Source organism: Cololabis saira, chromosome 8, assembly GCF_033807715.1.
Source record: "Cololabis saira isolate AMF1-May2022 chromosome 8, fColSai1.1, whole genome shotgun sequence".
In the NCBI taxonomy this organism is placed as follows: domain Eukaryota; kingdom Metazoa; phylum Chordata; class Actinopteri; order Beloniformes; family Belonidae; genus Cololabis; species Cololabis saira.
Window position 1 is genome coordinate 42652079 of NC_084594.1, and position 22536 is coordinate 42674614.

At 42.7% G+C, this 22536-nt stretch overlaps 1 protein-coding gene across 1 annotated transcript in view; it reads left to right on the forward strand.

Annotated features, from left to right (window-relative positions):
* The first annotated feature begins 10662 nt into the window (after positions 1–10662).
* Positions 10663–22536, forward strand: part of LOC133448980 (dystroglycan 1-like) — a 55840-nt gene continuing 43966 nt past the window's right edge. The window contains exon 1 of the mRNA XM_061728023.1: positions 10663–10897. The gene's annotated coding sequence lies outside the window, so the exon portion shown is untranslated. The remainder of the gene's footprint in view (positions 10898–22536) is intronic.

Here is a 22536-nt window from a genome sequence, read left to right on the forward strand (position 1 = left end):
GCTCCCATCGAGCTACCGCCCAATATCCCTTATAAATGTAGATCTCAAAGAAAGGACAGAGCAGACTTTACTTCTTAAGGAAGTTTAGGTCCTTCAGCAGGTAAAGCAAGATGTTGATTATCCTCAAAAAGTTTGTTATGGAGAGTTCAGTTACTTGTTGGGGAGCACCATCAGAGCCACGGACCTAAAGAAACTGAACAAACTGATAAAGAAGCCTGGCTCTGCTCTGGGGAATGTTCTGGACAACCCTGAGCATCCTCCTCACATCACAGTGACTGAGCAGTAGAACGTTTGTGATAATTGTTGATCATACAAGCGTCCTCGTGCCCTGGATGCAACTCCTTTTTACGCGGATTAACTAGGTGTGCCTGATTAGGGCCTCATTTACAAAAGAGTGTGTAGGATTCATACTAAAAGTGCACGTAAACCCAAAAGCCGAAAATGGCGGGCGCAAAAAAAAATCTGGATTTATAAAACTGCGTCCACGCACACTTACACGCAATGTTTGCTTTATAAATCACAGTCCAGCTGGAAGGTTGCGCAGGTGAATTCGCCTCATATCCCGCCCTCTACACGCCCACATTATACCATAAATGAGCAATGCAAACTACATGATGACTGTATTTACATATAAATGAGCCTGCTGAGCATGCGCAGCAGCTTCCTGCAGTCTGTTTCTGCTGCGCGTCAACGACATTATTTGGTGGTCACAGTAATGGCATCACTAACAAAAATAAAGCGAGTGAGTTGCCTGCCAGAATCTGATTTCTGGCCGCGGGAGTGCGCACAGCAGCCCGTTGAGCGATAGCGCTGAAACGTCAGATTTTCAGATTATGAAGCTCAAGAATGAGATCAAATCATTTAGGTAGAAACAACCTTTCATTAACTGTATTTGGCCTTCAATCAATGTTTGGCAGGTAAAAAGATCCATTTTCAGGGGAGATTCTGGCAGGCAATCACTTTTTGGCACGACACCGACACGGCGTGTCCTGCACCGCGGACACGCCGTGCCAGTAGGATGATTTGACAGATGAAAATACCCCGTCAGATCAACATTTATCTATGTGGAAGCGTGATTTGACTTTTTTTTTTCTTCCGCCAAAGTGTCGTACACATAGATCAATGTGAACCACATTCTAACTTCCTGCTGTTAAATCGTCTATTTGCATGAAAAAGCCTTTGAAAAAAAAGAAACTGAGATAAAAGAAACGGGGATCGTAGGGTAGTATTTTCTGCCGAGGTACGACACCTCGGCAGAACACCGGCTTGGGTGTACATGGATCTATAATTCTGATATGTGATGACATTAAAAGTATGACATGAATCTGGCTTCATTTCACCACCTCACCGCCTGCGTCGCCAGTTCCCCATATCTTCAAAATGTTCGTGCGCGAGGGTCAGGGTTGGCTTAATGATACACACATTTTTCGGTTGGTTTTTTCTTTTTAAATCCCAACCTTTGCGTAGAAGGTGGCTTGCGCATCTTTCAAGCCCTGTTTTGTGTGCAAGCAAGCTTTATAAATGAGGCCCCTTATCATTAATTGATTGCCGGTGTGCGCGTTCTCCAAGGCAATCAGTGGGTCCCCACTGATGACATCAGTGGTTAATAAGTCCTTTCATCCCTCATATGCAGAAACAAAAATACTAGGCTTTTTTAAATCATTGACAGGCAATACATATACATATTCATATGCATATAAATTAGAATGCGTAAATGGCTTTTCCCTTTGTCATTTATACATTTTTTTAGATGCATAACATGTGGCTCTGCTACAGAGTTTGAGTTTCTGGTTTGGTTTCCTGTGGTACACCTGTCTGCCACATCCTCTGCTACCTTAGGTCTCTGGAACTGTCAGTATGCAGTTAACAAAACCAAGTTCATCAGTTCATTGTTACATCTCTCAGACATTCAGGTCCTAGCCCTGGCAAAAACATGGATTTGCCCAGAAAACATAGCTACACCAGCTGCTCTTTCCTTAAATGCAGAAACACCTCGCTCTGCTGGACGAAGAGGTGGTACAGGCATTGTAATGTCCAAAAAGTGGAATTTCACATCCATTTGTCTCATTGCTAACTGCTCATCACATGAATATCACGCAGTAAAAATCTCTAAGCCCTTCACTGCTTACATTCTGGTCATTTACCGCCCTCCAGAAGTCAACATAGATGAGTTCATTTCTGAAATGGACATGATTCTCTCTGACATCCCTGATGATGGCTCTCCGCTAATTGTACTGGGAGACATGAACATTCACATTGGCAAAACACAGGGAAATGAGTTTCTGGCTCTCATCCACTCTTTCAATCTTAGACTGGTCCAGACTCCTCCAACACACAAAGCTGGTAATATCCTTGACCTGGTGCTGACCGGAAACTGCACCACAGCTGACGTGTGTGTCACACCACTGCACCACTGCACTCTCCCTCTGGCATCAACAAGGCATTTGCACCCACAGCACTGCTGCTCGCTGGATATTTTGTCTTTTTCAGACTATTGTCTGTAAACCGTAGAGATGGTAGTGCGTGGAAAATCCCAGTAGATCAACAGTTTCTGAAATACTCAGACCAGCCCGTCTGGCACCAACAACCATGCCACGTTCAAAGTCACTTAAATCATCTTTCTTCCCCATTCTGATGCTCGGTTTGAACTGCAGCAGGTCATCTTGACAATGTCTACAAGCCTAAATGCATGGAGTTGCTCACATTTGATTGGCTGATTAGAAAATTGGATTAACGAGCTGTTGGACAGCTGTACCTTATAAAGTGGCCAGTGAGCTTATATAATAAGCAAATCTTCACAAACTGGCATGAGTATGTTTGAATGGTTTCAGCAATACATACACAACCTGCTCGAGGTGGTCACTGTCTTCTGAAGAAGCTGAAACAAAATGCACATCATCCATTTTGCAAAGGTAAAGCCTCAACATTCAAAGTTTAGATTATTCATATCCACTCAGATACAGTCTCTTGGTCCTCCAGGAGGTGTTGCCCTTTTCATTCGTCTTGTGGCAAATTTTTGGCAAAGTCTAAGCCTGCTCCTTGGTCAATATTTACTTTTCTCTGTCTGTAGAATGACCGGACAGTCAAGCGGTTACCCTATGAACAGGGCTGGACTGGGACAAAAAATCGGCCCGGGCATTTTGAGCCTAGACCGGCCCACCAGGTATTGATGGAAAGAAAATGAAGCCTATGAATGAAAACAAACGTTCTTGTGACACCGCTTGTACACTGTCTTGTTGGTGTGTATGTTCTTGTCTAATAAACCTAAACCTACACCATCCCCCCCAGTCCCGTTATAGATGTACTTAGTACTGTTTCTGAGTAGACCAGCAAACTTGTATGGCAAGCCGTTTTAACATTTAATAGCTAGACTGGATATGTGTTGCAGATATCTGTAATTCAATTCTTCCTAGTCAAAAAGAACATTTCAGATATCTACAATGATATATTAACCCATTTTAAACAGGGGGAACGCATTCTGACAGCGTGAAATACTGCTGTCAGAATGCGTTCCCCCTCTGTTTATCATGAATGGATGCTCACACATCTTTCAAATTCATACTGCTGACTTCTTTCACCACCACAGATAAGTCCTGTGATTTTCAGGCTGATATCATCATATTTGACCATTTTAAACAGGGGGAATGCAGCGCTGCCTCTGTTTTTACTAACTAATGACCATGAATTGCCTAAACAGTGGGTTTTTCCAATATATGTACACAAAGTCTTTGCTGCGATGGCATCACTGTAGGTAAACATTTCTCCAAAAAGATTGATTTATTATTTCACCCACCCACTATTAATCACAGCATTATTAAAATTTAGTGACAATCAGGAATCCAAACACCACTGTCCCTGTCAAAAAAGCAACTTCAATTTTGAGTTGCTAATTTAGTTTTATAGAATATATAAGATATTGAATATGAACTCATCATTCTTCAAATAGTATAAATAATAAAATCAATAATAAGCCACGTGCTCTAATGTTGTGACTACTCCAGCCAGAGCTGCCTGGGAGACTTGCGAGGCCCTGTGCGGAATGGCCGGGGGGGGGTCCTCGCGCGTGAGCGTAGCGAGCAAGCGCGAAATTTTTGGGGTTTTTCGGGTCGGATCGGGTGTCTATATGCGCAATTTTAACTCTCCAATTATCAAAATAGTGGATACCTTCCCCTGCCTCATCATCATTTGGCTTGCCTCGACGCGGGGCCCCGCGGCTGCTTGAGACCCGGTCGGATCGGTGATTTTTGTAACAAATTTATCAAACGAGCCTTTCAGAGAGGCATTAAACTCTTCCATTTTCTTTAGTTTTTTTTCTTTTTTCATCCCCTGATGGAAATTTCCTGAATCTGTCTCGTTCTCTCGACATTGTGTGACAGTTTGTTCCAACTCCACCGTCTGGATCAGAGCAGCTTGTGTCTGCACTTGGTCTGACGCAGTTGTACTGAACAACAGACACACGCATCATTGCACATATATTTATTGATATGCACAGACTAGTACACATTTAGGTCTGTAATGGAACGTGACTGTTGATATTTATAAGGGAAAAAAGGAAAAAAAAAAAAATTGAAAAAAAAAAAAAAACGGCCCATAGCGCGAGGCCCCTTGGGGCGCGAGGCCCCGTGCGGTCGCACGGTTTGCACACCCCTTGCGGCGGCCCTGACTCCAGCCCATAACCAATCTAACTCATCATAATCAATCGGCCAGTGGTACCAGTTGTTGTCAGGTAAAAACTAAATCAAATGGGCCGATGGGCCGGGCCGGGCCAAAAAAAAAAAAAAAAACTATGATTTTTTTTTTGGTCCGGCCCGGCCCAAAATCCCCATCGGCCCACCGGGCAAATGCCCGGTATGCTCGATGGCCAGTCCACCCCTGCCTATGAAGGATGTATTTTGCCTTTTCCTCATCTGTCACAATCAAGCGCCAGCCATCTCACTTTCACATTGACACTCATGCGCAACTAAGTTTCATTGCAGTTCCTCGACTGGCTGCTAGGGGTTGGCTGCAAAAGCAAGTCAATCTCCACTAGGGATGGGAATTGATAAGATTTTTACGATTCCAATTCCATTTTCGATTCTGCTTAACGATTCGATTCTTTATCAATTCCCTTATCGATTCTCATTTGGAAAAAAAGGACAACAATGAGGCAAATGGCGTTAATATGATAGGCAGCGTTCGTTAGTTAATTAGTTACCAGCAATATTATTAGCTAAGGACTAGCTAAGGTTGCTGCTGCTGGACTGAGAATTACTGACATTAGTCCGGAGCGTATTGAAAATGCGACATTCATTGATAGTTATTGCATGCTATGTACACAAATGTTTTTGCATGTTGGTAGTATTTCCTCCCATTGACGAAATATTCACTTAGCAAGTATTTCAAGTTGCCCTGTTTACTTTTTTCTTTTTTACTGAAATGTAACCAGACTATTCAGCGTTTGTATTGCTTGGGTGTCATGTTTACTATGCTGGCTTGTGTAATGACATCTTTTGTTCCCACTAGTATCGAAAAGGGAATCGTTTGCAAAATTTGCGAACGATTCCAAGGAATTGAAACATTTGGAACCAGTTCGGAACAAGAACCGGTTTTCGATTCCCATCCTTAATCTCCAGTGACTCCCATACAGTGGCAGCCCCAAGCTATGGGATGGTGAGGGGAAGGTGGCTCAGGTGGTAGAGCGTTCCCCCATGAACCCTAAGGTCAGTGGTTCGAACCCTAGTTCCTCCTTTGTCCCCCAAAGTGTCCTTGGGCAAGACACTGAATCCCCTGGTTGCTCCCGGTTGTCAGGCCAGCACCGTTGTGTATGGCAGCTCCGCCGACAACCGGTGTGTGAATGTGTGCGTGTGTGGGTGAATGTTTGCAGTGTAAAGCGCTTTGGGGCTGTAGGAGTACAGCTGGAAAGCGCTATATAAGTGTAAGCCATTTACCATGGCTTGCCTTTTCTTATTCGCACCGGTCAGACTTTAGATATGTTCAAGTCAATGTTAAAAACATCGGCTCGTTGGCTTTTAATTCAGAGTAGAAGATGGCACACAGACAGATTTAAGACTGTACTACTATTCTTAAATGCCTTTTATTATATTTTCATGCTTTTAAATTATGATTTCTGTTTTATTGTTATTTGATTGTAAAGCACTTTGGTCAACCTTGTTATTTTTAAATGCGCTACATAAATAAATTTAACCATTTCACCTTTTTGCAAGAGAATGCAAAACTTGTGAGAGAACATAAAACATATTGTATGAGAACATAGAACTTATTGTAGGAAACCTAAAACTTATTGTGAGAGAATGCAAAAGAATAAAACTCCCCATTTCCCCTAGGGGGCTCTGTAGTCACACGGAAGATGATTTTCAAAATAAAATAGAAAGTTATCCCAACAGAAATTCTAACACCATCAGTGACATAATATCCACAATCAAAATGAATGAAAAATAATAATTATTTATTGTATTCATAATGATACAAAACATTATTGCAAAATTGTTAACAGAAATGGGTGTATTTTAATTATAGTATACTGTATAATAACCACTGATGATAAAACTATGGGATTTTCTATTAATTATTTCATATATCAGGTATAACAGTTAAAAAAACCAAAAAGACAAAGATCAATGTGGATGACTGGAGATTTTCTTGACTGAAATAATTAGGTCATGAAAACCAGTTGGCCAAACAGGGGTGCCTTTGAAGTGTCTCGGGACTCGGCCTTAGAGGTTGTATGGGAAGATCAGAGTCACTGATCCGCTCATCTAAAGGAGTCAGCTGAGCAGGTCTGGACATCTGGTTGGGATTCCTGTCAGGCGCCTTCCAGCAGAGCTATTCCTGACATGTCTCAGCAGGAGGAGGCCTCTGGCAGACCGGGAACTCGCTGCAGAGATTACATCCACTTGTTTGGTTATGGAATCCCTCGGTCGGTGGCTCCCTGAAAGGAGGCCAAGGGATTTTGGTTCAGACAGTTACCTTCAAAGGACCATGTAGATGATTGGAAGGATGTATGCCTCACAACCTGCTGAAGAGTCCCCATGTCAAGAAGGCACCACTGGCGTAAGAGTAAGTGAGGCTTTCAGGACGTCCTCGTTACCACCGTTCATTTCAGCATTGTGTGACGACGCCATCAAAGAAACATCTGTTGAAGTCTAAACTATGTATGAAGACCATCAGTCCTGAAAACCAAAACCTCTTACTATGAAGATATCATACCAATGCAGCTCATGTGGACGTCACACAGCACGTTTGCACAGGTGTGTCAGGAATTGACACCTCCCAGAATTCCACAGGTCTGCTGCTTGGAAACGGTGAGAAAACAGAGTAAATACTAGGCCTTTAAACGCCTGGGGCCTGTTTCACAAATGAGTTTTGTTGAACCTCTGCCCTTACAATAGACCCTATACATGAGCGCATCTGCAAAGCAAGTAGATCTAAAGGTCTGGTTTCCTTGTTATATTAATTTAGAAGTCCGGCTATATGCCCCTAACTGTGGATGCTCGGTGGAGGAGCGATATTCCAGACTTGGATTTAGATTTTAATTGGAATAACATCTGGTCAAATATCTTACTCATCTCTAGGAAACCCAGACCATCAATTAATTCATTTAAACTACGTACATAGAACTTATCTAACTCCTCGAAGGTTATGTGCGATGAAATTATTAAATACTCCATACTGTACTCTGTGTACCTCCAATGAAATTGGTACTTTTTTTCATATGATTTGGGAATGCCAAGGAGTTTTGGAGTTTTGGAGGATGGTTGCTTCTAAACTCTCATTACTTTTTACTATTAACATTACACCATCCCCTACCATTTTTTTATTAAATGATATATCCCAGTTGCATTTGATCTGTACACAAGAACGCATCTTTCTTGCGGGATTAACAGCAGCAAAGAAAATTGTGGCTATGAGATGGAAAACTCCTCATACTTTAACATTCCAACAATGGGCTCTCACCTTTTTTTTTAGATATTGTGTATATGGAACTCTCGATGGTGCGAGAGAGAAGAACCTTAATAAATGGTCTCAATTCGCGGAGGTGGTCCAAAACATGTTTTAAAACTGTACTTGACCTCATAAGGTGCTCTTCTTCGGATTGGTGTATTGATGTGTATTTATATGTGGTATATTTGCCTAAATGTATAGGTGCTATGTCTGCGTATATATTGACACAAGGCAAAGGTGATACAAAATAATTATGCATTACGTAATTTGATTGGTCCGAGCCAGGGGAGGAGGGAGGGAGGGTGGGGGTGATGATTGATTTGTATTTTATTTTGGTTTTTGTGTGTCATATAAACATATTATGTATGGAAAAAAGAATATTATGTTGATCGGTTTTCAACTATTAAATGTCACATACATAAATAAAATAATTAATAACAAAAAAAAAACGAGGTTTGTTGAACCTCCAAGAGTCTAAAAACTAACTTGGAGTTGACGATCTCTGAGTTAAGAAACTTGGAGTGTTCAGTGTTTGGAAAGGTGTTTCAGTCGACTCTGAGTCTGCTGACCACGACTATAAAAACCATCATCGGTGGAGGTCCAATACGCAATTCACCATGACAAAGGACAGTAATGGAGGTGATCTTGGTATTTTAGTGTGCTGAAACTGAACGTTTTAGTGCCATCACATAATTCATTGAAGCACATATTCTACATAGTCTACATCCAACCAAGTCACTTTCACTCCAACCACAGTCACAGTCACTTTCACTCCAACCAGTCTACATATAACCAAGTGGGTTCACATCCAACCTCAGTCCGTCTCAGTCAGTCTCAGTCAGAGCAGTACCGGTGCATAAAGAGCAACACCACCAGATTCCTGAACAGTTTTTATCTGTCAGCAAATAGACTGCTGAACAAGACCTAGTTCTGGTGACAGACTGGACTGAACTGAACGTGTCTCTTGTTAATAGAGATTCTTATATTATACACATAGGCCCAAGACTATTTATTTATTTTCCTCTTTTTTCATTTCACATACTGTATTATGTAGATTATTCATGCACTACGCACTTTGTTTTTTTGTCTCTCTATCTTTTTAACTGCAATGATGGACCTGCACAACCAAGATTTTCACCCATGTAACTTGTAATATGATGTGACAGTTTTTGATTGAAATTCTTTATTCAGTCACATCACACTACAAACATTAAACACAAACATTATCGAATAGTGACTGAAAAAGCACAGGCAGAAGCATAGTGGTTATATTAATGCCTGTCCTACAAACAAACAAACAATAGCAAAACTAAATCAGAAAAGGAGGGCCAATAAGGTTTACATATATAATAGTAAAGACTTTATATATATATATATATATATATATATATATATATATATATATATATATAAATATCAGAGAACAGCAACAAACAAAAACAAATAAATATTAACATTTGTAGCTTTGAAAGATTGTTCTACAAATCTTTTTTTTGTAAACCGAAAATCAGCTGCACATTGGTAAATCTAGGTTAGCGTCATTCCATAGTTTAACTCCCACAACAGATATACGTCTCCTTTTAGTCTCTTTTCTAGCTTTTTGTACAACAAATTTACAAACAAATTATATTTTGACTCATGTATTGAGAAAAACCGTTGTACACAGACAGGGAGTAACTTTAATCTAACTTTATACATTATTTGCATTATTTTATAATAAACCAAATCATAACATTTCATAACATGGGATTTTATAAACAATGGATTTGTATGTTAAAGATTAACAATAAAGATTGATTCTGATTCTACATTCAAATATATGCCACCAAATCAGAAACAATCACAAGAATGTAATAATATATAAATGAATAAATAAAATGTGGCTCAGAGGTCAACAAATGTGTACACACACCTAATGTGTGTTTGAGCCTCCTCCTACCTACTACTTTTTTATCATTCTCATTTTACTAATTGTACTTGTCTTTGTTTCTGTTTTCTTTTTCTTATTGCATTTTTACCTTTTCTGCTTTTAACACCTTACCTGCCTATATTGGACCACATATGGAAACTAGCCTTGTGCTACAATCTGGCACATTTACATATGTATGTTCATCAATGTGCATTGTCCTGAGAAATAAATAAAGTAAAGTAAAGTAAACAAAAAAAATAAATAAATAAATAATAATAATAATAATAATAATAATAATAATAATAATAATAATAATAATAATAATAATAATAATAATAATTAAACAGATTTCCAGGAGATTATTTGGACTGTGGACCGGTGTGTGTGTGTGTGTGTGTGTGTGTGTGTGTGTGTGTGTGTGTGTGTGTGTGTGTGTGTGTGTGTGTCGGGGGGTGGTGGGTGGAGTAATTTAAAGAATTCCGTCCCTCCCTCGTCCCTCCTCCTCCTCCAGGGGGGGGTTCATCCTTCAGCCTCGCAGCGGACATTTGCGTGTATGATCTGGGCGTCTCGGGACGGATCTGTCCTGCAGCCCGGCGGTCCAGCAGCAGTAACAGCAGTAACAGTAACAGCAGCAGCATTATAACGGGGAGTCGCGGCCACGTCGCTGGCTCCGGAAGCAGCAGCGGAAAGACACAAGAAAACCAGGGATTTTCCAGCTGCCTTTCACATTTTCTTCCACATTTTTTTTTTTCCACGACAGATCTGCTCCTGGAGCTGGTTCAGTTTCCGAACTGGTTCTCGTCTATCTGGATGCGGGTTTGACACAATAATTTCTGCTTTTTGAGAAATCCTCCGCGGCTGTGACTTTGTCTGGATAAGGAGAGCAGCCGTGACGCGGGGGGAGAGGAAGGAGGCGCTCGGAGCCCCGGCGGAGCTCCGAGAGGAGCGGGGGGATACACCCGGCACAGGCGGGGAATACACCCGGCACAGGCGGGGACGGACCGGGGACGGAGCACGGAGCCGGGGACGGAGCCTGGACGCTTCACGGTGGGTGGAGGTGTTTTATTCGGGGGAATCACTGGTGTTGACGTGCGTGGACCCGGAGCTGCTGCTGCAGCAAAGCGCCTGCGTGTTTGTGGAAAGGGAAAGTGCACGTCCACAGTAGAGAATATCTGGCTCCACCACGGTATCCCCGTGGAAGGAAGGAGTCAAGCAGCCCGAGCAGATCCTGCTGCCCTCCTTCCAACATTCCTTCCTTTCCTTTTTTCCTTTTTCATTTCTGTACAGGTAGTGGCAGGTAAGCTCAGGTGAACCTTGGACCTCCCCATAAATGACAATCATTGTCCCTCCCATGGTGTGTTGGGTTGGTTGGGGGGATCAGTGCGTTTACATGGGAAGTTTAATTCAGAATTAAAATTAAATCCGATTTAAAATGAGTAAAAATTACCATGTAAACACCTAATTCCGAATGAAAATGGCTATTCCGAATTAAATTTAATTCCGAATAAAATGGCTGGTTTATTCCGATTTTAAATCTGAATAGAATAATTCCGCGATCATACTCATTCCACTTTAAATTATGCTGCGTTCCATTTACCTCAGAAGTCGGAACTGGGAATGGCGTCACAGCCGAGTTATCAGCGTTCCAGTTACAAAGTCGGAAAACAAGATGTCCACGAACGCTGTTCTAGCGCTTGCCTTCTCCGAATACAAGCAACTTCTGGACAAATATGCGGTCCTTCTGCAACTTTCAAACACGGTGGATGAACAGGGAAACAGAAAGGAGCACAGATCTCTTCTACTTACTGTTTACAGCCGGGGCAGCCATCTTGGAATGTTAAAGGAGCATGGGGCTCCTTTTAAGAAATGAGACTCTCTAGCGCCACCCTTCACCACGACGGCCGTCGGGGCTACTGCAGCCAACAGTGAAGCCGGCACGGGAGAACGGGGAGAACGCACATGCAGCGTCATGTGACGTCACATCCGCAGCCCAGCGCGGGAAATTCGGGACCGAATTGCAGCACATTTTGCAGCACACAGCCTGTTCAAGGCAATGGAGAGATACACTAGAGGGCTCATTCTTTTGGGTTTGGAATGCTTCATCTGACATTATTTCTAGAAAACTTAAAACGTATACGAATTTTTTTCATAAATCCTGCCTCAATCCAGCCTCAAGCTCCTTTAACTCGAGGGTGGTGAAGATTCTCCGACTTTCCGAGTAGGAAATCCCACTTCGAGGGGCGTTCCAGTTGAAAATTCGGAGCTTGGAAATTCTGACTTCCGAGGACAAATGGAACGGGGCATTAATCCCGGTCTTTCTGCGCTGCTCGTTCCCTCGCCCGTCTGTCTCCATGACGCTTATATTCCGCGCTGGGCTTGTTTTGGAAATAAAGTTTCAAGATGGCAGCACGCAGTTAACGCTGGTCAAGAGCAGAGACCATTTATTTAATAAATAGCTTGGAGGACCTGGTAATCATTAAAAGAACAGATGGCAAGAAACATAAAAATTGTGAGCTTTTCCAAGTTGTAGCGGCTAAGTTTGTTTTTCTTCCGGTAGACGTAACTTGCGGTCCGCCCCGCTATCCAATCAGAACCATTCCCAACCCCCAGACCTTAAGAGGAATTGGATAAAGCCGAACAAACATGTTTTCCATGTAAACCTCAATTCGGAATTACTATTTCCATGTAAACTCGAAGGAAAATAGTTTAATTCGGAATAATTTAATTCGGAATAAGTAATTCTGAATGAAAAAACATCATGTAACCGTGGCCATTGTCCCTCCCATGGTGTGTGTGTGTGTGTGTGTGTGTGTGTGTGTGTGTGTGTGTGTGTGTGTGTGTGTGTGTGTGTGTGTGTGTGTGTGTGTGTGTGTGTGTGTGTGTGTGTGTGTGTGTGTGTGTGTGTGTGTGTGTGTGTGTGTGTGTGTGTGTGTGTGTGTGTGTGTGTGGGGGGGGTTACAGTTGGGTATAGTGTCAATGAAAATGGAGGCGTGTTGTGGAGGGAGGTGACACCCCCACTCCTCATGATTCCACCCACGTTTGCTTCACCATGCTTCAGTCCTCTGAGCAGGGTCAGTGGGCTTGATGTGAACCACAAGACGGTCTTGGTCCGGTCTTGCGGACAGCCTTGGTCTCTGGATCTGGTCCCAAAGTGACATTTTCTAATGTAACCAACCACGGCAAAACTATGTAGCTATATTATGTCTTTACTTCACCTGTTAGCCCGGTGACTAGTACATTTCACTGCTTGTGTACTTCAACTATTAGCCCGGTGACTAGTACGTTTCACTGGTGGTTTACTTCACCTGTTAGCCCGTGACTAGTACATTTCACTGCTTGTGTACTTCAACTATTAGCCCGGTGACTAGTACGTTTCACTGGTGGTTTACTTCAATTAGCCCAGTGACTAGTACGTTTCAGCGCTTATTTAATTCACCTGTTAGCCCGGTGACTAGTACGTTTGACCGCTTGTTTACTTCACCTGTTAGCCCGGTGACTAGTACGTTTCAGCGCTTGTTTACTTCGGAGCCCGGTGACTAGTACGTTTCACTGCTTGTTTGCTTCACCTGTTAGCCCGGTGACTAGTACGTTTCACTGATGGTTTACTTCACCTGTTAGCCCGGTGACTAGTACGTTTGACCGCTTGTTTGCTTCACCTGTTAGCCCGGTGACTAGTACGTTTCACTGATGGTTTACTTCACCTGTTAGCCCGGTGACTAGTACGTTTCACCACTTGTTTACTTCAACTATTAGCCCGGTGGCTAGTACGTTTCAGTGCTTGTGTTTACTTCACTTGTTAGTCTAGTGACTAGTACATTTAACTGCTTTACTTCACCTGTTAGCCCGGTGACTAGCATGTTTCAACGCTTGTGTACTTCACCTGTTAGCCCGGTGACTAGCATGTTTCAACGCTTGTGTACTTCACCTGTTAGCCCGGTGACTAGTACGTTTCACCGCTTGTGTACTTCAACTATTAGCCCGGTGGCTAGTACGTTTCACCACTTGTTTACTTCACCTGTTAGCCCGGTGACTAGTACGTTTCAGCGCTTGTTTACTTCGGAGCCCGGTGACTAGTACGTTTCAGCGCTAGTTTACTTCAACTATTAGCCCGATGACTAGTAAGTTTCAGCGGCGGTTTAATTCACCTGTTAGTCTGGTGACTAGTACGTTTCACTGATGGTTTACTTCAATTAGCCCGGTGACTAGTACGTTTCAGCCCTTGTGTTTACTTCACTTGTTAGTCTAGTGACTAGTACATTTAACTGCTTTACTTCACCTGTTAGCCCGGTGACTAGCATGTTTCAACGCTTGTTTACTTCACCTGTTAGTCTGGTGACTAGTACTTTACGAACTAGCCTGGTGGCTTCTTGCAGCGCTTTTGTATACAGGTTGTACGCCGACGAATCTGGCCATGACTTTGACTTTGATGTTTGTGCAGCGCAGCAGTGCCACATACAGCCCTGGCATTTAAACTACTGCACTTTGAGCTGCTTTCTGGGATTTGGGGTTCGTGAAGATGTTTCAGGACACTATTACATCTTTATGAGAATTTATTTTAAGTAAGAATCTTAACTCTTGGAAAAATTCAGTTTTTTCTTCCCGTGATCTGAATCGGCATTAACTGTCTTTTTTACCTGAACGTCTCCCAGAAGCTGCTGCAGACCTCCTGCAGTGTGAGTCCTGTGAGCTCATATCTGCAAACCCAAATGTTGAATTTGGTCTTCAATAACTCAGAAAATCTGCTTGTCCAAAAGCTCTGAATCGTGTTATGTGAGACCAGCTTTGTTTTTGCTCCATCTTTATCTCCCTCCACCTCCCCTAGAACAAGCCCAGAAACAAGTATCAGAAACCAGTATCATCCAGAAAACAGGCTGGAATTCTCCTGTTATAAGAAGCATTGCTTCCTCCCGTGAGGAGGAAGAGATTTAGTGGAAACAAGGGTTGTCTTTTTACAGGACAGGAGGGGGAAGATGATGTTCATGTTGTGGAATAAGCAGGTTTTATCACAGAGGAGGTGAGATTCAGATCCTTTAAGCTGCCCTCTCCTCAGTCTGAGCTCTTGCAGGTTGAGACATCAACAGGACCTCACTACTGTATCAACAGCTGTTCATGCATGTTTGTAACACCATTGTGGGTGTTTGAAGAGCCTGGCTTAGTCAGAGAGGGGCTATTCTTAGCGTTGAGAAAGCACACCCGGAATAGGTAGACTGGACTTGGGTTGCTGGCGTTGGTTAGTAGAGTTTAGTTAGTACACTTTCCTGACTGTTGCTGTGGAGGAAGCTCAGCCGTTCCCAGCCATCAACCCGGAACCAGAGTAAAAGGCTAGGAAAAAGCTTTAATCCTACAAAACCTGTTTCCAGTCATTTCTCAGCTTATCTGTGTTTCTGGAGGAATCTAACCACGGGCATCTCCATCTAGGAATCATGCACTCTCCTTCAATATCTTCTTCAATCTGATTGGATAATCGCTGAAGTGGTAAGGAGTTGTGCCCATTGATTCTGTTGGCTGTGAAGATTTCGTGGAGGTGTCAGTCATCCAAATGCATCACGCTGTTCCTGAGATGTGTGATTTGTTGCAGGAGCAGTTTATGTCTGTCTAAAAATTCTTCTTTAAAACGGGGGTTGGCAACCCGCGGCTCTAGAGCTGCATGCAGCTCTTTAGCGCCGCCCTGGTGGCTCCTGGAGCTTTTTCAAAAATGTTTGATCTTCTTTTCTTTTTTTTTTCTTCTTTTTTTCCTTTTTTTTCTTATTTTTTCTTTTTTCCTTTTTCTCTTTTTTTCTTCCTTTTTAATCTCGACATTTTGACTTTTTTTCTCGACATTTTGACTTTTTTTCTCGACATTTCGACTTTTTTCTCGACATTTCGCCTTTTTTTTTTTTAAGTGTATAATGAAAAAAAAAATCTTCCCCCACTTATAACTAATATAGCTACATACAGCATGTGTTTCCTTCATTCAGGCTTATACAAGACTTTTCATTTTTTGCGGCTCCAGACATATTTGTTTTTTGTGTTTTTTGGTCCAATACGGCTCTTTCAACATTTTGGGTTGCCGACCCCTGGTCTAAAAGGTACCTGTTCCACAGCAGGAGCATGGGTCTCGGTCCAAGAACTTGTGAGGAGTGCTATTTTTCAGGTTTTTGACGACACGAATTCAAACAGATATGAGCTCCGAAAGTGGAAGTTTGACATATTTCCGCCTTTTATTGTCATTCACGCCGCTCTGATAAGATGTGCACTTAGTTTTACACTTCTGCTGGGATCTCACGCGTTTCCTTTATTTAGAAATTAGATTTGAATTCAACTATTTTTGCACCAGACGTGTCAGTTTAGGGCAGGAATCTCTGAAATGGTAATCGACAGCAAGGAGTTTATACAAAGTGTTTGAAATGTAAATTTTGTCATTTGCTTGTAAAATTTTGGGACGTCTAAATGATTCCAGAAGCTTATTTTCCTTTTGCTGATCAATGCGTAAATGTTTTCAGTTTCAGCGTGGAAATTGTCATAGGCAAGTATTAAATGTGTGTGTGTGTGTGTGTGTGCGTGTGGGGCGTGCATGCACGTTGTAATTAGTTCTGGAGCATTAACTGCTCATCAGCGGGTGGTTTTATTAGCCTGCCTGTTTTGGCTGGTTAGTCAGAAGGATGTGGAGCCAAGTGGTCGCTTGGTGGAGCGTTCAGGAATTCCAGCTCCGTGCCAGGAGCCCTGCGTGCTGCAGGTACGCCTTGTTAGTATCGGGCCTCACCGGGAACGGTGTCGGCTTGAGACCTGAGCTTCCACAGCCGGTCTGGGTCAGGAAATGTTGGCCTTACTCCACTTTCAGTTGGGGGTTTTTTTTTTTAGATGTGAAGGATGTTTTCCTGCGGTGATCCAGTCCAATAACTCCATCCGGTGATTGGGTCCAGAATGGAAACGATACAGAGCAGAAACTACTGATGCTGTTCTTTTGTAACACGCCAGTCATCTTTTTTCTCTTTTAATATGCAAACAAACACAAAAGCAGGTGACGAGCATGAAAAGTGCAGTGAGCGGATGTTGTGGTGGAGGGTGTTTGTCACCACAGCTGAGGATTGGTTGGTGTTGACAGCAGTGTGCTGAATGTGTGTGAATACACATCCGGATCCCCGTCAACCCCGTCCTGGGTCCTGCAGAGGCCGGCTGTCGCCTGACCACCACATTTCACACAGTGGCTTCGTTTTGCTCAACCTGTTGGATCAAAGCTGCTGGGGGGTCGGGGTGTTTGCCCATGTCAACGCAGCACACAATAACACACACTCACTGTTTGAAATACATCACACCCAGTGATGCAAACGGCGTGTAAATGGGGAAAAAAGTGTTTCTTTGCACTTTAGCAATAAACGTGATTATTGACACATCTGAAAAACCACAACATGAAAGCAAAAAAAAAAGGTTTTAGTGAAAATTGACAGTTTTCTTGTTAACTCTGGGTGTTTCCATTACAGGTTATTCTTTGCGGTATTTGTATTTGTATTTGTATTGTATTGTATTTGTATTTTGTATTTGTTTTTGGAAAAATCCAGAGATAATGGTGATCTTCGCAGCCAATAGAATCAGTAGACACAAATCCACGTCACCTCGGGGATCGTCCAATCAGAATGAAGAAATGCCTGTTTGTGATGATGATGATTGTGATTTGTCTCAGTCTTGTGATTCTTGTAGAAGGTGAAACACTAAAGATGTAAATGAAGTTGAATTGTTGAAAGTTAAGTTGGTTTATTTTTTTGTTCTTCGTCTGCTAGCTCAGTGAGGATTTGAGTGTTCTGTTTTTATTTTTCTTCCCTTAGCAAATGTCTAATTGAGCTCATCAAACTTGATTAACTTTGTAGAATTATTCGCTATAAAAATAGTGATTTCTCACATTAAGACCCCAGAACTCTGTGTGTGGATTTTCCAGAAGGAGAAATGACTAATTGATGACTAGCCTGATCTTTGTGCCAGTGGAGCGAGTTTGGTGTCTGTAGGTCCGTATATTACTGGTTAGTCTCTGTACTCTCAGAATCAGTGAAGTTTTTGGTTGTAAAGATCAGAGTTGTCCCTGCAGGCGAAGATCAACACTAAAACGTCCAACAGTCTGTAAACGCAGCACTTCAGAGGCTTGTTAATGCCACAGGAAGTAAACTCAAAGATGTCTCCAAGACGGCTTGCAGATTGATCTGTCAGCCGTTCATTCAGCTCTTCACCCCCACCCCTCAACCCTCCTTGCACCCACGGATGTATCCGCCAGCCATCTACAGTCCGTCCATCCATCCATCCGTTGATGTTTCCTCAAAAGAAAAATCCGGGGCCTCATGTACTTACCGTGGATACGCATGAAAAAGTTGCACGTGTCATGTTTCACGTACGTCAGGACGGAGTAAAATCCACTTTGCGTGGATTTGTGTGAACCACCACGCAAAAGCCCATGCGCTGTCAGTTGACAGAGCTGTACTATAAAGTAGTGAAACTCGCTTTTTTCACCGAAATATGTGACTCTAGATCTCCTGAAGCGTAGAGGGATTTGATAACGATATAATGATATAATATAATAAACTAAATCCAAAGTAAATTGATGGGTTTTCCGTATTTATGTCACATGGAGATATGAACACACACAGTGAGTGATCGGTTGTGAGAACACAGAAATCCATCCCATGAAATTAAATGAACTCTCATCCTCACTAAGAAGGAAAAAAAGTTTATGATCATATTGATTAAGAGCAAGTCACATGAATGTCCTTTAAATGGCTGCGTGATTACACAATACAACAACATACATGGAAGAGTTTGGAGGACGTGTGTCTTCAGGGACCAAGCCGACCTGCTGGTCCAGGAAAAACACTGGACCGTCAGCTGATTTAGGTCACCATGAGGATCCTTCTGGACCTGCTGAACTGGTCCCAGTTACAGAGGGACACTGGGAGAAGTGGTTCCATGCCAGTACAAGTCCTGCTGGTTCCTATAGCAACGGGAGTCTTTCTGCGGGAGCTCCCAGTGCTATGATGCCTGTATGAGACCGGATATAGAACATTTACTAACCTGCCAAAATTGGGCAGTTTAGTAACTGCCGTATCCTATGCCAACATTTACTAAACTGAACAAAAATTCAAATTTTATTTACAGCCAAGAACCGATTAAAATCATCCCTTATGTAGTTTTTTTTTTTAATATGAGTGTAACATGTCACTAAAATTTGGTTGGTTCTGATTGATGTAATTCATCAACATCTAAATAATGTTTTTTTTTAAATGTACTTTAGGATAATATCCAGGTGTCCTCATGTGCTGCAGCATTCCAGAAAGTGTAGTTTCTGTGATGATGGAAGTCAGTCCCGCCCTTATGTGGGGTTTACTCCAACACCCCTGGACCTCCTCGGGTGGCTGCAAAACTCTGCTGATGTGCAGCAACTTTTCTTTTTACGTTGGCTTCGATGTTGGACCCAACAGAACATAGTCATGAATAGGGATGGGAATTGATGGGATTTTTACGATTCCAATTCCATTTTCGATTCTGCTTACCGATTCGGTTCTTTAACAATTCCCTTATCGCTTCCCATTTGGACAAAAAGGAAAACAATGAGGCAAATGGCACTAATATGATAGGGAGTGTTCACTAGTTCATTAGTTAACTGCAGTATTATTAGCCAAGAACATGCTAACGTTGCTGATGCTGCTGGAAAATGCAACATTCCTTGATTGTTATTGCTGCTGTGTGCGCAATTATTTTTGCATGTTGGTGGTATTTCCTCCCTTTGACGAAATATTCACTTAGCAAGTATTGCAAGTTAGCCTGTTGTCGTGACGTCTGTATCGCTTGGATGTCATGTCTATGCGTGATGACGTCATTCATGCTCACTGGAATCGAAAAGGGAATCGTTTGTAAAATATGCAAGGGATTCCAAGGAATTGAAAGACTGGGAACCAGTTCTGAACAAGAACCGGCTCTCGATTCCCATCCCTAGTCATGAATATTTTAAAGGGAACGCGTTTTGTTGTGTTGCTAGTTTCACTAACGGACCACCGTGACTGGTTGTGGGTTGGTCCGGAAGGGTCTCAGGATCAGGCTTAGTTAGGGGGCAGACAGCTTGTCCTAGTTGACTGACCCAGTGGTGAGTTCTGAGGTCAACGGCAAGATGACGTTTGAAACGGGAGGTCCGGTTGCAACTGCAGAAGCTTCTACACGGACGTATTTGTAGTTGTAGACCTCCTCCATCTGTTCAGAGGAGGATTTTGTGTTTACAGTTGGTCTGTTAGGGGGATGGTGGCCGTTGGAAGTGATTGTGATCTAAAACAGCAGGTATCTTTTCATTGAGGACATAATACCATTTCAGAAAGGGTCAATAATCAGAATCAGAATATTTTTTATTGTCAAGTAAAGTATTTTATAATTTATGTGGACATCAGGTGAACAATCTGTAACCAGACTCATCTCCATCAGAGATAAGTCCAATGAGGGTTGTGTGATCCACAAACTTCTGGAGCCCGACTGATGGGTAGAAGATCAGAGCCTTTAGAGGGTCCAGTGCTGATGGCCCAGAAGACGGAGACATGTTTCCCCAGCTTGACGTGTTGCCTCCTGTCAGACAAGAAGTCAATAATCCACCTACAAGTGGAAGATGGAACTGAAAGCAGAGCTTAAGTCTAACAATCAGGATCCTTGTTTACGTTACAGCGCAGTCTGGAGAAGTCTAAACTGGAGAGGTTGTCTGTCTGAAGCTTTTAGAGAATGCTAACACAGAGGCTTCCTTCACCACACGTTCTGTTTTCTGTTGAGTTATAGCGACCTTTGGTTGTGGTCTGGCATTTTGGGGAAGAAATGGATGGTTCATCCTTAAATTTTAGCTGAAATCGAACTATGAAGACAAAAACTGGTTTTGTACCACAGTGTTAATATGTTTATTTCCTCTTTGAAGTGAAACATTTCAGAATAGAGGTCAAAGGAGATTCACCTACTGTTGGATCCAGACCCTAGTAGTCGGTAGAGGATCCGAAAATCTGGATCCAGACCCTAGTGGTTGGTAAAGCAGCTGTAGATCTGGGTCCATGGTGTGGACTGGGAGAAACCTTCTTTTGTGTGGTGGTCTCATCCTTATCCCGCCTCAGAACAAAACTCTTAACATGTAAGACCTTCAGAAACACGAGTCAAACCGGCGGTGTTGTGTTCTTGTTTGTTCGGACTCCAGACAGAACTTTTATTTGAAGTGTGGTAGTTCTTGCGTCACTTACTCTCTCAGACTCGACTACGTGGTATATGATATTCTTGATCAGAAGCTCCCGGGGGCTGGGGACCGACGGCACCTGTGTGCAGGTGCGAGTCAACATGATACCAGACAGGGGCGTTGTCCTGGGACTGCAGGAAGTCCCCTGATCCTCTGAAACCCCTCAGCTTCCCTCTGCTGCTACTGCAGATTAACCAAACACCGACACACCTCTCCCTCGTTTGTTTTCACACAAAACCTGTTCATTTCCTGCAGAGGGAGGCCTCAGTATCTCTCAGCTGGTCTTCTTTCCACAACTTCAAAGTCCCTCCCCTCCAGGACAGGACTCATGCTCATCCCATTAGCAGTCACTGTAACCAAGCCTGACTTCCTGTTGTGAGAAACGTCTCCTCTGTCCTCCTCCTGTGTGTCTGGTACAGTCCGGATCCACTCGTCCACACATCTTTGCATCGCTGGTTATTGTGGAGAGGAGACGGATCATAACAAAGAAGATGCACTGACTCCAGTTAGGTCGTACACTTCTCATGACCAGTTTATGGCTGGACTTGTGTATTTTATAGTTTTCAATTTTGTCACTTGTGTTTTATCTGTGGGAAGTCACACGTCAGCCAGCCTGCTGGAATTTACAGGTTTTCTGCATTGATTTTCCATCAAAAATGATCTGATCTTCATTTGAGTTACAATAACGTTAAACTGAAAATACAACTGTTGGAATTCCAGCAAAGACACAAGAGTTTAAGAGTTGTTATGTTAGCAGACGTGGATCAGTAGTCGGCCACCCTCCTACTGGAAGGTTGGTGAGTTGACCCCAGTTCTGCCATCGAGGCGTTCTCAGGCTGGACCCCCACACCGGCCCCCGTCATAAACATCAGTGCATGAAACAAAGTGCAGCGTCTGTGTGGATGAGGAACATTGTACATTTCTACGTAGAACATAGAGGTAAAAAAGGCTGCTTTAAAATACAGAACATTAACCATCTTCCACACATGGACTGGAGGATCGTTGGATCACTTACCGTGCCTCCGTATAACACCTTGAGCATGAGCACATTACATCCATCCTCAAATCCCTGCACTGGCTCCTCATGTCCTCCAGAATTCAATACAAGACTCTCCTGCCTCACCAGTGCTTTCATGGCAATGCTCCAATTTATCTCAAAGAACTCATCAGGCTACAGACGTAATCTCAGAACCTCAATTCGGTAAAAAGGAACTTTCTCCACACCCCCAGAACTAAGTTGGGGACTATGGGAGATACAGACTTTCTGCCCCCCACCTGTGGAACTCCCTTCCAAAGGCCCACAGATTTTATCTGCTTTCAAAAAGGCCTTTAAGATCTGCTTCTGCTCCATGTTTTATTTGAATTTTTGTCAATTTCAACCATGTAGCACTTTGAAATATGTTATTAATTTACGTATCTTTATGTGTTATAAATCATTAGCCTAGTAGCTACAGAGTTGGGCTTGGGTCTGGTT